Here is a 12,442-nt window from a genome sequence, read left to right as displayed (position 1 = left end):
GCTGGAAGCCAGTGCCGAGAAGTATGCTTCCATGGCAAAGGGAAGGGGTAGGGATGATCGCCCTGCCCATCCCTCACCATGCCCCTTTTTTAGAAAAAATTGGCGAGAGTGGCATAAAATGCCAATTGTGACTAGAAGTCACAATGGCATTAAACATTTGTAAATCTGGTGAAGCAGGCGTAGGGGGAATAATGAATTTCACGCAAAGAACCTAAACCATATCATGCATACACTCCATAAATAAAAATGCCATTGAATGCATATAAAACCAAGCTCCCAAGTCTGTTGCTCCTGATATATACAGTAGTTGGCCTCTACTGTCAATCACCCTATGAAGCAGATGGCGACCCCTAGATGGTTGCTGTGTTCAGACGTTTGATCCATTTTGACTCTAAAGCGCCCACATCATACCACATTAAGGCCTCATGCACAGAACCATAAATTAGGTCTGTATCCGATCCGCGGATCGGATAGGGACCCATTCATTTTAATGGGGCCACAAAAAATGCGGATAGCACACCGATTGCTGTCCACATCTGTACGTCCGTTCCACTGTCAAGCAAAAAAAGGAAAAGAACATATCCTATTCTTGTCCATTTTGTGGACAAGAATAGTCATTTTTAATATAGGGTGGGATGTGCTGAGCGGGAAATTGTGGAACGCACACGGGCAGTGTTCGTGTTTTGCGGATGACTGCAATCGCAAACAGATACAGTTGTGTGCATTAGGCCATACACAAAGGAAACTTCAGCACAAAGCTCTAGTGTTGTAAGTAATGATGAGGAGAGGCGATGTCTGGCTTGGGTAATTCAGACTGAGCATCCTTCCTCCATTAGCTCAATTAGCCAAAAACACATAAAAGATGATAATAAAAGACCTGTTTTGCCAAAAGGGAAATGCTTCGGTGCCTCAGAAAGTCGACTCCTAAATATAACCGCACTTGTTGTACAGAGCTCCCGGATCCTAAAATTGCTACCACGAAGTAAACCGTGTCCACACCACAGCCAAAGCAATTTAATCTAAAACACAGTATAATCCTCGGAGCACATAAAAATACATTAAGGTAGACCTTAATGTATTTTTATGTGTTCCGACTCCTCAATATGACTGCAGAGACTGAGCGTCACTAGGTTTAGTCACATGTAGAGGATCGTTCAGGAATAACAGGAAAACAGAGACTGCCAGCAGCGAGCTGATTAATGTCGCACAGAGCGCTCTGCTATTCCACCTTCTCAATAACATTCCACCAGTCTCCGAGCCTAAAACGCAGCCAGCCTTTTATGTGCACCCCAACTATTGTGGAAAATGGTCATCAAGTCTTGCGAAGTAGTATAGTCTAGAGCTGAGAGGGGAGAAAAAAAGATAAGTGAGCCGTCTAGACAAATGAAATGAAAACATATGAGCTTAGCGGTCACTTTTCATTAAGTAAAACAACTTGTCAAATTGTTATCAAACCCTCTAATCGCTGCCCACAGGAGATCTTCTTCAGGGACTGGAACGGAACGTGTTTATTAAAAGGATCATATCGGCATGTGGATTAGGAGAGTCAAATAAATATACATGGAAAATAATGAAAGGTATTCTTTCCAAGTGTGGCTGCGAAGAACTTTCATTTCCCTCTAGGTCTGAAAAACAGCTAAACGTTCTCTTCACCTGTTCCTCTCCAAAAGTATAACACTGCAGGGTCATGTCACGCCGGATATGACCCCACCGATCACATCAGTCTTCTCTACACAATGCTTGCTGTATGTGTCACTAACTTTATAGATTAGATACATCATGAAGTACTGTTAAATGAAATATAGTTCTAGTACAGAAAAGACATTGACAGCATAGGATAGGCCATAAAAGTCTGAAACGTAGGGGGCCCATCTATGAAATCCCAACCTAAAAGCAGAATGGGGTCCCTCTAACTTTTTCATTCCGCCTTCCCAACTATTTACTTATATAGTATCCCGTAGATATGCTCCAAATATTTCAGATAGGAAAACATGGAGGACCTACGAGGGACCCAAAAAGAGTTAAGGCTAGGGCTAAACGATGAAATGTGTTGCACGACATTTGGTCGCTCCAATGTCGCGCGACAATTTTTATAATGATAGTCTATGATGTTGCACTGCGACATGCGACATGCTGCGACTGAGACACGACAGTAGCAAAAAATCCATCCAAAATGGATTTTTCTGCGACTGTTGCATCGCAGTCGCAGCATGTCGCATGTTGCAATGCGACACCATAGACTAGCATTATAAAAATTATTGCGTGACATTGGTGCGACATCAATGTCGCGTGAAACATGTTGCAGTGTAGTTGTGCCCTATGTGTCGCGCGACTTATTGTTGCACGACACATGTCATCGTGCAGCCCTAGCCTAAAACAGCAGGAAGATGTGGCAGATATATCACAGTCAAGGGAGGGGTTTTCTCTATACATACCTCATAACTGTCCAGATGCAGTGGCTGTTCCACGGTCTCGGGAGAGCCAAAGTATGTTCTGCTCCCAACTGTCTCTGCGTCCTTAGGATACAGAGACAGTTTATGCAATGGTGAATAGGGAGCTGTCCACTCCCTGCTTCATCATTCAACTGTTGTCACTGCCCAGCAGCCACGACGCGGTCAAACACACATTGCTCTGCTGGGATGTGTAGGAGGAGAGTGCAGGCCCAGGAATCAGCCTCTGTGCTTCTCCTACACAGCCCAGCAGGCATGATGTGCGACTGCACCATAGCTACATAATGTGGGCATATCTACTGTGGGATCATATTGTGGGCATTTTTATAGTGTGGGCACAATGTGGACATATCTACAGTGGGGGAACTATGTGGGCATATCCACTGTGGGGGCACAATGTTGGCATATTGTCACGCTCTAGTGTGGGAGGGAAACCCCACAAAGTACATAGGAGGGAAAGGGAAATGGAAATAAGGCCTGAAACTAGGGAAGGAAGATGGACACCTCCTAGTGAAAACCCTAATCAAAGCCCTGACTGACTTCCAGTATGAACAGACCCCAGAGGTAGGTAAGTTATACACAGGAATACCTAAAGTCCTATCTAAAGCTAAAGGACCCTGGTACTAATGACAGGACTGAGACATCCTGTATCTCCAAAAGGAAGGATGAATGGGAGTCTCCCTGAGGCCTAATACAAAACAACAAAGAAATGCAACACACAGGAAAGCCAAAATACAAAGGGAAAGGTAACATTTAACGTCCAAGAATCTATGGCAGCACCAGGAACTCAGCCAAGATCCTAACACCAGCTATCCACAGGTCCAACTGAAGCTATAAACCGCACAGCATTGTGGGAGAAACAACTATACATAGGGAAAGTTAAATGACCACAATAGCAACACCTGGAGGTTAAGGGTTTGGCCAATACCAGAAACAACACAGGCGCCTGGTTTTGACATCACAAGTAATAAGACCATTTCCAATTATAAGAGGCTAAAAGATTGCCCTAAATGCTCACTACAACTCAATGATAAACTTAAAACAAAATTAACAAAAACACCTGAGGAACTTTTGTTCCATGTTACTAGCCCTCATACTCCATTAGTAGTTCATGTGGTATTGCTGGCTACAAAAAGATGTATATTAAAACACTGTCTATTAGCAAAGACACCTTCAGTAGCGGAGATTATAAATCATACTAAGACATGCCTACTAGCTGATAGATGGGCAGCAGAAAAGGAAAAAAAGGCATCTAAATCATATCACGCAAACTGGTTATCATATATTCAATCTTTTCCCCCGTAGATATGGTAAATGAACTAATATAAAGAAAATAAATGTTGTTAAGGTCAAAACATGCTGTAATTAATTGTAATGGGATAGGGTCGTGAACAGCATCTAGAAAATCATATTTAAGGAAACTCAGGAGCCTTCCTGACAACAAAAACCAGCATCCAGGGAAAAGGGAGGGGTGGGAGGGCAATGGGGAGTTGCGGGGATTTAACTTGATACTTACCATTTGATATGTACTTTATCTTACTTATAATGTATGACATGTCAGCCAAAGGAACATTGAATGTACTGTTTACCTTTTGAAAAACTCAATAAAAAGAAACAACACAGACGCCTATTGATCCACAAGGTAAACATGTGAAATCAAACCACGCGTTGCCAGTCTCAAAGATCTCCTGCCACTCACTGTCGCGGGGACGTCCGTATGTCTCAGTACGTCCGTGACACATATCTACTGTGAAAGTGGCACAACATAGGCATATCTACTATGAGGGGGCACAATGTGGGCATAACTAATGTGAAGGGGCACAATGTGGGCATAACTACTGTGTGGGGACACAATGTGGGCATAACTACTGTGAGGTGGCACAATGTTGGCAAAACTTCTGTGTGAGTCACTTAAGAGGACTGGGTGGGATTGGGTGCACATAGATATGCTTTGGGCTGAGTTAGAGGCGTGCCACAAACTGCTATTGTCCATGTTTGCGATTTGGGAGGTATGTAATAAGTTGGGAGGTATGTTCTATATGCAGTATAAACGACACATGGCCATTATCAGTGCCAACAACATTCTTGACTGTAGTTTGCCTGATACTAAGCACTGATTGTATCATGGCTGTTCATCATACATACTATCTTACTGACCCCTGATGATATAGGGATATTGAAACACATAGGGTGTATAATTTTTGTTGTCTGTCACTGACTTTTTGTCTACCTAGTGTTGACACTTTGTTGCAGTGGTTGTTAGGTTCTGCCCCTAGTGGCCCTGGATGCCAACTGGTATGGGGGGGGGCAAGAATTTCCCTAGATTTACATAAACTGTTGCACAGCCCCTTTTTAGAGTACACCCTCTCTCTGTAGTTTCCTTTGTCACAGGGTTCAGAATAAAACAATCTGCCTATGGAATATTATAGGTTGGTGCACTCAGATACAAACCTATTACTCTTGGTGCGCAGGAACTCTGTTGTACATTCTGTATAAGTGCAATTAATATTACTTCAATACTTCTGGTGACAGTATCCTGCAGTTGGGTTTACAGCAGCTTTGTACCAGATGTGGACAATGTACAGTAAGGTTTGTCTACATCGGCTGACTTACCGAGGCTCTGTATATCTCTACAAAGGGCAGGGGACCCTAGTACAGTCCCATTATTCCCTTTACTCACTAAGGGTGTTGAACTGGTCTTCCCTATTGGACCCTACCTGGACTCAGTGAGTCCATTTACTGTTTTGCTGGACCCCCTCAATATTGAGCATGGTTTTAATGCCCTTTCATCTCCTTTCTGGAAGGTATATAGACATGAGTCAGTGACTTTTGATGCAGTTGATTTATGTGTACTGGTTAATGTTGGTTAACGTATACCATTTATATTTTTAAAATTAAAAAGAAAATTGTAAAAAAAAAGTCAAGCTCTGCCTCACCAATGTTATCCAACTTCTATGTCATAAAATGTGGAACCGGTGCTTCATGAATATGGCACTCATTCTTAACACAATATTTCTCAATGTATTCACACCAGACAACTGGCGTAAAAACACTGATAAATCTTCATCATGCAGCTCTATGTCTGCAGCTTCCCTCACATAGTATATTATAAAACTGACTGACTGCCTGCAGCCACCACTAGGGGGAGCTCAATGCACTGAAATGTATACAGCTATATTGACTGCAACTAAAGCTATAAACATCTCTTTGCACTGAGTTCCTCCTAGTGGCAGGTGAAAGAATTCAGTGTTTGATGTCAGGAACATAAGAAGGAGTTCAGTGCTAGACCCTTCTACTGGGCCCCACAGCAGTTGTGTAGTCTTTCTCCATTGAAGGTGACAATTAATCACAGTGGCTGAAGCTGGAGGATAAATATGCATCTGCAGACACCTTTGTCTAGCTTTACACCATCAATTGGTTGGCATGCACTAGCGCAACGCAAGCTCTTATAGGTACAAAAAGTGCCTAAAACACATAATAAATATGGTCACAGCATATACACCAATTGTTGGGTGGAATTCTGGAACATTTCGCTTAGTAAATCTCTCCTATTGCTCCCAAATGCAATAATCAGCAACACTTATTGGAGAGGACCCACTGACTATTAGGGATCTCCTCCTGATGTAAAAAAAAATCTCTGTGGTTTTCACGTCCTTTTCAGAAGACTATACAGCTGAACTCTAGTATTAACCCTTTGTGGGTAACTTTATAACGGACTACAAATAGTGATTCCACCTCTGAAAGGAGCTTTGTTTACAGGGCAAAGAATGCATATAAAGGACACTAAGTACACATTCATTATCTGTCGATGTGTGCCATGTAAACAAAAGAACACCTGTAGCCAAAGCCCCCCCAGATCTCTTCTCAGGGGTGGAAAATTGACTACTTTATAATGCTTGAGACTTTAGTAGCTAAATAGGATTGTATATTCTTGCAGGTACAGTGGTCTATCTTGAATGTGTTCTGTACAGTAAATCCCTAGCTACCAAAAAAGCAGGGCAGAAATATGTAACCTATATTCCCTGTTAAATGGAGTCTGTCAGCAGTTTTGACCATGCTAAACTGCTGACAGCACTAAGTAGAGGCTGGGGAGAGCGGTAGAAGCATACCTTTTGTGGATATTTTACTATCAGGAGTAGTGTTAATATTAACTTTTATTCTAACATATTCTGCTCTTGCAAAAGCCCAGGAGGCGAGACTTGTTTCACAGCTCCACCTCCTAACGCTGAGGGACGGAGCAGTAAAGTAGCACACTGCAGAGAGCACTGCACAGAGAAGCTCCACCTCCATTGCACTTAAGGAGAAGAACCTGGCAGAATAAAAGTTCATATTCACAATACTCCTGAGTCCTGACAATAAAATCTCCACAGAAGTTATGATTGTTCAGCTCTCCCCATGCTCCACCTAGATTAGTCAGTACTTTTGCATGGTCAAAACTGCTGATAGACTCCCTTTAAAGAGTAACTAAACCTTTATATCAAATTTTAATATGATGTCGCTAATGCCCTAATCAAACTTTTTCTAATATACTTTATTAATTCATTTTGTATTTTTCTTAGTCTTTTCACTACCTAAAGCACACCATTCCCTGTGCGCTTAAAACTCAGTTCTCTGTACACCGCTGACAGCTCAGCGGTGTACGGAGTACACATTTTATCAATGGGGCCGCAGCAGCGCTGTGAGTATGGATATTGCTGCTCCTGCCCATGCTCCCCGGAGGATTACTAACTCCTGGCATAGCACATGGGTACCCTGCAACCATGTACTCTGCGAAGATTAGCTGAGCGGAGCGGGCTCCTGCTTCTGCCTGCACCGCTAAGAGAACTACATGTCAAAATTTGTGAAGAAAAATGAATGCAAGCCATGCAATTTTGGGAATTTCCTTTTAGATCCCATAAACTTGAACAAAAATGATGCTGCGCTGTTTTTTGACACTTGCAATTTCCATTCACTTTTATGGGGAAGAATGGAGACACAACAGATTGCTGCTCCTCCGGAAGGAGCCAGAGTCTGAGAATCTGTGCATTCCTACAAAACTTGATGCCATACAAAGTCATCAACAAACAATTTATTTAGTATGTTTCTATTGGACATAAAATGGAGTTTATGAAACAGTGTAGATTTATATAATATATTGGGATGATGTAATAATCTATCAGGACATTTGTTTTACGATCTGTATTTTGGAACCCAGAGCCAATGTTACTGCACTAGGGTCACTGTGAGGTTACAGATAGCTCCTAAAGTAAAGGCAGGACTTCTGAGCAAAGCTGTGCAGTGAGCCACTGCGCCACCTAGTGGGGACCTTTTCAAAAACTCAAGCCTAACTGACAGCAGGGATTTCTTTGCACTGAGCAGTACAGATACTCTACTGACGTACCAGCCTCACTGTGCAACCTGCTAGTTTTTTTCTGTTGAAAAACGTTTCAATATTTTCTGGTATGTCATTGGTGATTATAAGGAACTTGGGACTGACACCAATGTCCTGAACAGCCAGGCATCTTGGCCTTGGATTTGGGAATTTCCATAGCTCAGAGCAACTAAGCAGAGAAACCCAGAGATTTTAGTGGAGCTATACCTGCTCATTTATTTCTTAAATCAGAGGAGCACAGCCTTTTCTGGTTAGAGATTGTAACACTGAGTTGTAACTACCACCCATAGGGAAAATCAGGGTCACTCGCCCCATTATTTGTCAGAGCATATTTATAGCACAGAATTAGGCTACATGCACACGACCGTTGTGTGTTTCGTGGTACGCAAAACACGGATGCAATTTGCGGAACGGCACGGACAGCCATTAATATAACCGCAAAAACTGCGGTTCGGATGCGGACCAAAACAATGGGCTCATGCACACAAACGTATTTTCTTGCCGTGTCCATTCCGGTTTTCTTGCGGACCGTATGCGGAACCATTTCAATAGGTCGGCAAAAAAAATGGAAGTTACTCCGTCTGCATTCCGTTTCCTTATGTCCGTATTTCCGTTCCGCCAAAAAATAGAACATGTCCTATTATTGTCCGCATTACGGACAAGGATAAGACTGTTCTATTAGGGGCCAGCTGTTCTGCTCCACAAAATATGGACTGCACACGAACGTCATCCGTATTTTTTGCGGATCCGTTTTTGTGGACCGCAAAATACATGTGGTCGTATGCACGAGGCATTACAGTCATAGTCTGCTATCGTTTGCAAACGAAAAGCAAAAACATTAGAGGAGTTGGTTGTGCCAAGATTTAAAGTTTTTCTCTGCCCACAGGATAGGGGATAATTAACTGATCGGTGGAGGTCTGACCTTTGGGACCCCCACCGATCCTGAGAACAGGGGTCCCATACCACTCCATTTATCTACCTGGCTGACGTAGCTGTTCTATTCATTTCTGGGGACCTGTTCTCATGATCACAAGGAGTACTAGGAGTACTTCAAACTTTCCAACATTGGGTGCATCAAAGGGGTTGTGCCAATTTTCAGGATAGGAGATAACTAGCTGATCGCTGGGGGTCCGACTGCTGGGACCCCCACCGATCCTGAGAAGGGGGGCCCATTCGACCAATCTGATTTAGAAATGCGCCCTACCTCTCCATCCATTCTCTATGGGACTGCAGGTGATTGGTGGGTACGGCACTCGAGCCGATAGTCACAAGTACTTGACCGTATTTGGGGCAGTAGCCATTACACAAACTATTCTTTGTCCTATGCCTGTTTTATTGCACATGTATGGCCAGTGTCAATGACTGTAATGACCAATATGGACTAAAATGTGTAAGCCTGCATCAGTGTAATGATCATTCATCAGATGATCGTTCATTTAATGGTTGTCCAGCCACCAACCTACCTCTTTCTAATGTATGACCATATTCCTTCAATCCTCATTCAGCCAAAATGTATTCTCATGAACTCCCACATAGACATGTATGTGCGCCCGATCATGCCGGTGTTAACGGGGTGTAAGGCGCTGCCAGACATCCCTGATGTCGGATTACCTCCTAGAGGAGCGGGCATTCAAATTCAACATAACCGACCCTATTTTCATCATCTGCTGGGGAGGAGTCGGGAGACCGTCATACATATAATATAGTCTGCCAGCGCCACAGCGGGTGTGACCTCAGTGCCAGGACCGCTTTATTCCAATTCCTTTACATCCACACGACTAATGTAAATGTTCTCACCATCAGAAAATATTCCTTCCTGTGATCGCTCATATACTGTACCCCAGCTAAAGATACAAATAATCTTTAATAACATGTGTGCTGCTAATGTGAACATGACATATGCATGTGTGATTAACCCTTCCTGTTCACCTAAGTAGATGCAACTTCACAGGCTTGCATACATTTCTGCGACTGAAAATCTATTACATCCATCTGAATGGCACTGTAACTGTGGCAAGCAGACGGTTTTCTGCAGGCTCAATTCTGACAAATGGGACACTTGCAGTAATTTCTGCAACAAATCCCCCGCAAGTGAATTTACCCTGAAGGGGAAAGAGAAAATGAAGTTTAGTCCTCACACACATGGCCACATTTTCGGTTCGCTTTCGATTCTCATTAGGCCACATGCACACGACCGTGCAGGGCCACGGAACGGAGGAGGGGATGCGGACAGCACAAGGAGTTTTGCGGCTCCGATAAAGTGAATGGGTCCACATCCAACCCGCAAAAAATGTGGCTCGGATGTGGAACCAAAGAACAGTCGTGTGTATGTAGCCTTATGCTGCTGATCGGATGCGGACCTATTCCTTTCAATTGGGCCACAAAAGATGCAGACAGCACACTGGGTGCTGTCCGCATCCGTATGTTGGTTCCGCTGCCCCACAAAAAAACGATGAGACATGTCATATATTAGTCCATTTTGCGGACAAGGATAAGACATTTCTACAGGAGTTACAAAAATGGCGGCATGCTCTCAGACACTATTTGCGATTTGCACACCACAAAACACAGATGGTCATGAGCATAAAGCCTTATTGAGAGAAGTTTCAGTGCAGAAAGTTATCCCATATTTCTGCAATCAGATCCACCTGCCACATATTCCTTCCACTGTGTATAGTTGTATATCTAGTAAAATCACAGGATTTCAATCCTCTAGGCTTCATACTCCCCCTATCTTCCAGGATGGTCAGCATTCATTCACATGGCATAGACTGAATCCAGCCGATATAATTTGCATGTCTATCATTTGCGTGACTATGGCTACCAAGGGTCGGGATGGAGTGCCTATAAACTTTAGAATAGTCTTTCCAAGTTATTTGGTCCATGAGCGGAGATCCTGGGGATGTGAATGTATGGAGCGGTGGGTGACTGCTTATACAAGCACATGTATGCTGATACTCTATGTATGAGCCGTCTAGGTACCTAGAACCACTGGGTACAAGGGGGCAGACAAATCCACCGGTCTAATACATCGCAATCCTTCATAGAGCAGCCAGTGGGGAAAGGGCAATATCCTCTACGCATCCTCCACGTTGGTGTTAAATGGGGGGCCCAATAACCCCTTTATAATATTCAAGTCCCTGCTATTCCATCACTGTCATATATTTTAAATGAGTCTGTACCTGAATTATTCAAGAGGAACCAAGAATGACACAGACATAAAATGTACATTGAAATAAAATAATAATAAATAAATACAAAAATAAATAAAAACACATTGAAATAAATAAATAAATAAATAAATATATAAATAAGAAATAAAAGCACGTTGAGCCATAATAACTATCAAAGTGTCACTGGTGACAACATATTTCTAGGTTGTTGTTTTTTTTCAGGTGTGTGCGCACTGCCCACCATATATTATGAATGGTGCCCACGTTGTACCTTAATCATAAACATGAAAATGTATATCTGAGAATGACTGCTGTCACTGTGCCCGGTGTGTGACATGATGACATTAATGGGCACACTGTGCCGCACATAACAATGCTATCTGTACCCCCGCCAGGCTAATGTATGTCCCAATGTGGTCACTTTGCATTATGTCTAAATAAAAATAACAGTAGAGACGTTCGTTCTGGCACTGGTTACAAGATTTTTTTTTTTAATACATTGTGATGACCTCAATATCTAAAGAATGCGACTGAGAATTTATGGGTCATTTCTAGATGTCACTCATGGCCACAGATGACATACACCACAGAGGCATGCTTATACCCGGCAGATGGAGGGCACACTTCTGAACCTAATGCTTTTAATGGGCAAGAAAATCTGCAGTGCCCTGATCTTGTAACCCCTTCCTTTCCATAAATGATCAATGGGTTAATCAGAAGAAGCAATCATTTGATATCTATCTTATAAAACCATGAGATGAGAGATGACAGCTCACCTTCCTCAGGGCTGTCTCCCAGAAGCCCTTCTCATATATCTTCTATCCTCTCTAGGCTCGTGCCGGATGGGGAAGAAGTCCAGAAGTGTCCTCAGCAGTGCAGCCTTCAGCTCCTCATGGTCTTCTGGTGGGGGCCGGGATTAGAGGGCACCATTGTGATCACAGTGAGGGTCTGGCTCAGGGGTGACCCGCAGCGGGTGACTGGAACAGCTTCTGGGGTACAGCTGGAATCTGCCTCTCCTGCACCAGTCAAGCGGCTCAGTGCAAATGCAACAGGTCTGCTGGTGACAGCCCGAGAAGCCGGCACGCGTCCGTCAGCGCCGCCTAGTGGGCGTCCTGGGGAAAGGCAGCGAGGGCTCTGCTTTTACGGGCTCCCTGTGGAAAAGCAGCTGCGAGCAGACAGACATGCTCCTGTAATACGGTAGCTGAAGCCAAAATAAAAAGGCAGGGTTCCTGGTAGCTCTTAGACTTTAAGAGGCCCAAGGGCAACCTGATCTGAAGGATTTCCATCTCAGCTTCTTTACATTTTTTCCATTTTAAACTCTAGCTGACAGGGGGGACAGCAGAATGAAGCACATTTCATACAGGGAGTAGAAGCTTCTCTGAGCAGACACCAAGTATTAGAACTGGATCATACTCACAATTTATTGTACCAAATATTTCTTTTAAAGG

General features: G+C 43.3%; 1 protein-coding gene across 1 annotated transcript in view; it reads right to left on the bottom strand.

The window, feature by feature from the left end:
- Nucleotides 1-12,057, bottom strand: part of ADAMTSL3 (ADAMTS like 3) — a 538,572-nt gene extending 526,515 nt beyond the window's left edge. The window contains exon 1 of the mRNA XM_040414069.1: nt 11,771-12,057. The gene's annotated coding sequence lies outside the window, so the exon portion shown is untranslated. The remainder of the gene's footprint in view (nt 1-11,770) is intronic.
- Between the last annotated feature and the right edge of the window lie 385 nt (nt 12,058-12,442).

The sequence above is a fragment of the Bufo bufo genome, chromosome 1 (assembly GCF_905171765.1).
Source record: "Bufo bufo chromosome 1, aBufBuf1.1, whole genome shotgun sequence".
NCBI lineage: Eukaryota > Metazoa > Chordata > Amphibia > Anura > Bufonidae > Bufo > Bufo bufo.
The sequence above is the reverse complement of the archived record's forward strand: the minus strand, read 5'-3'. Positions and strand labels throughout refer to the sequence as shown.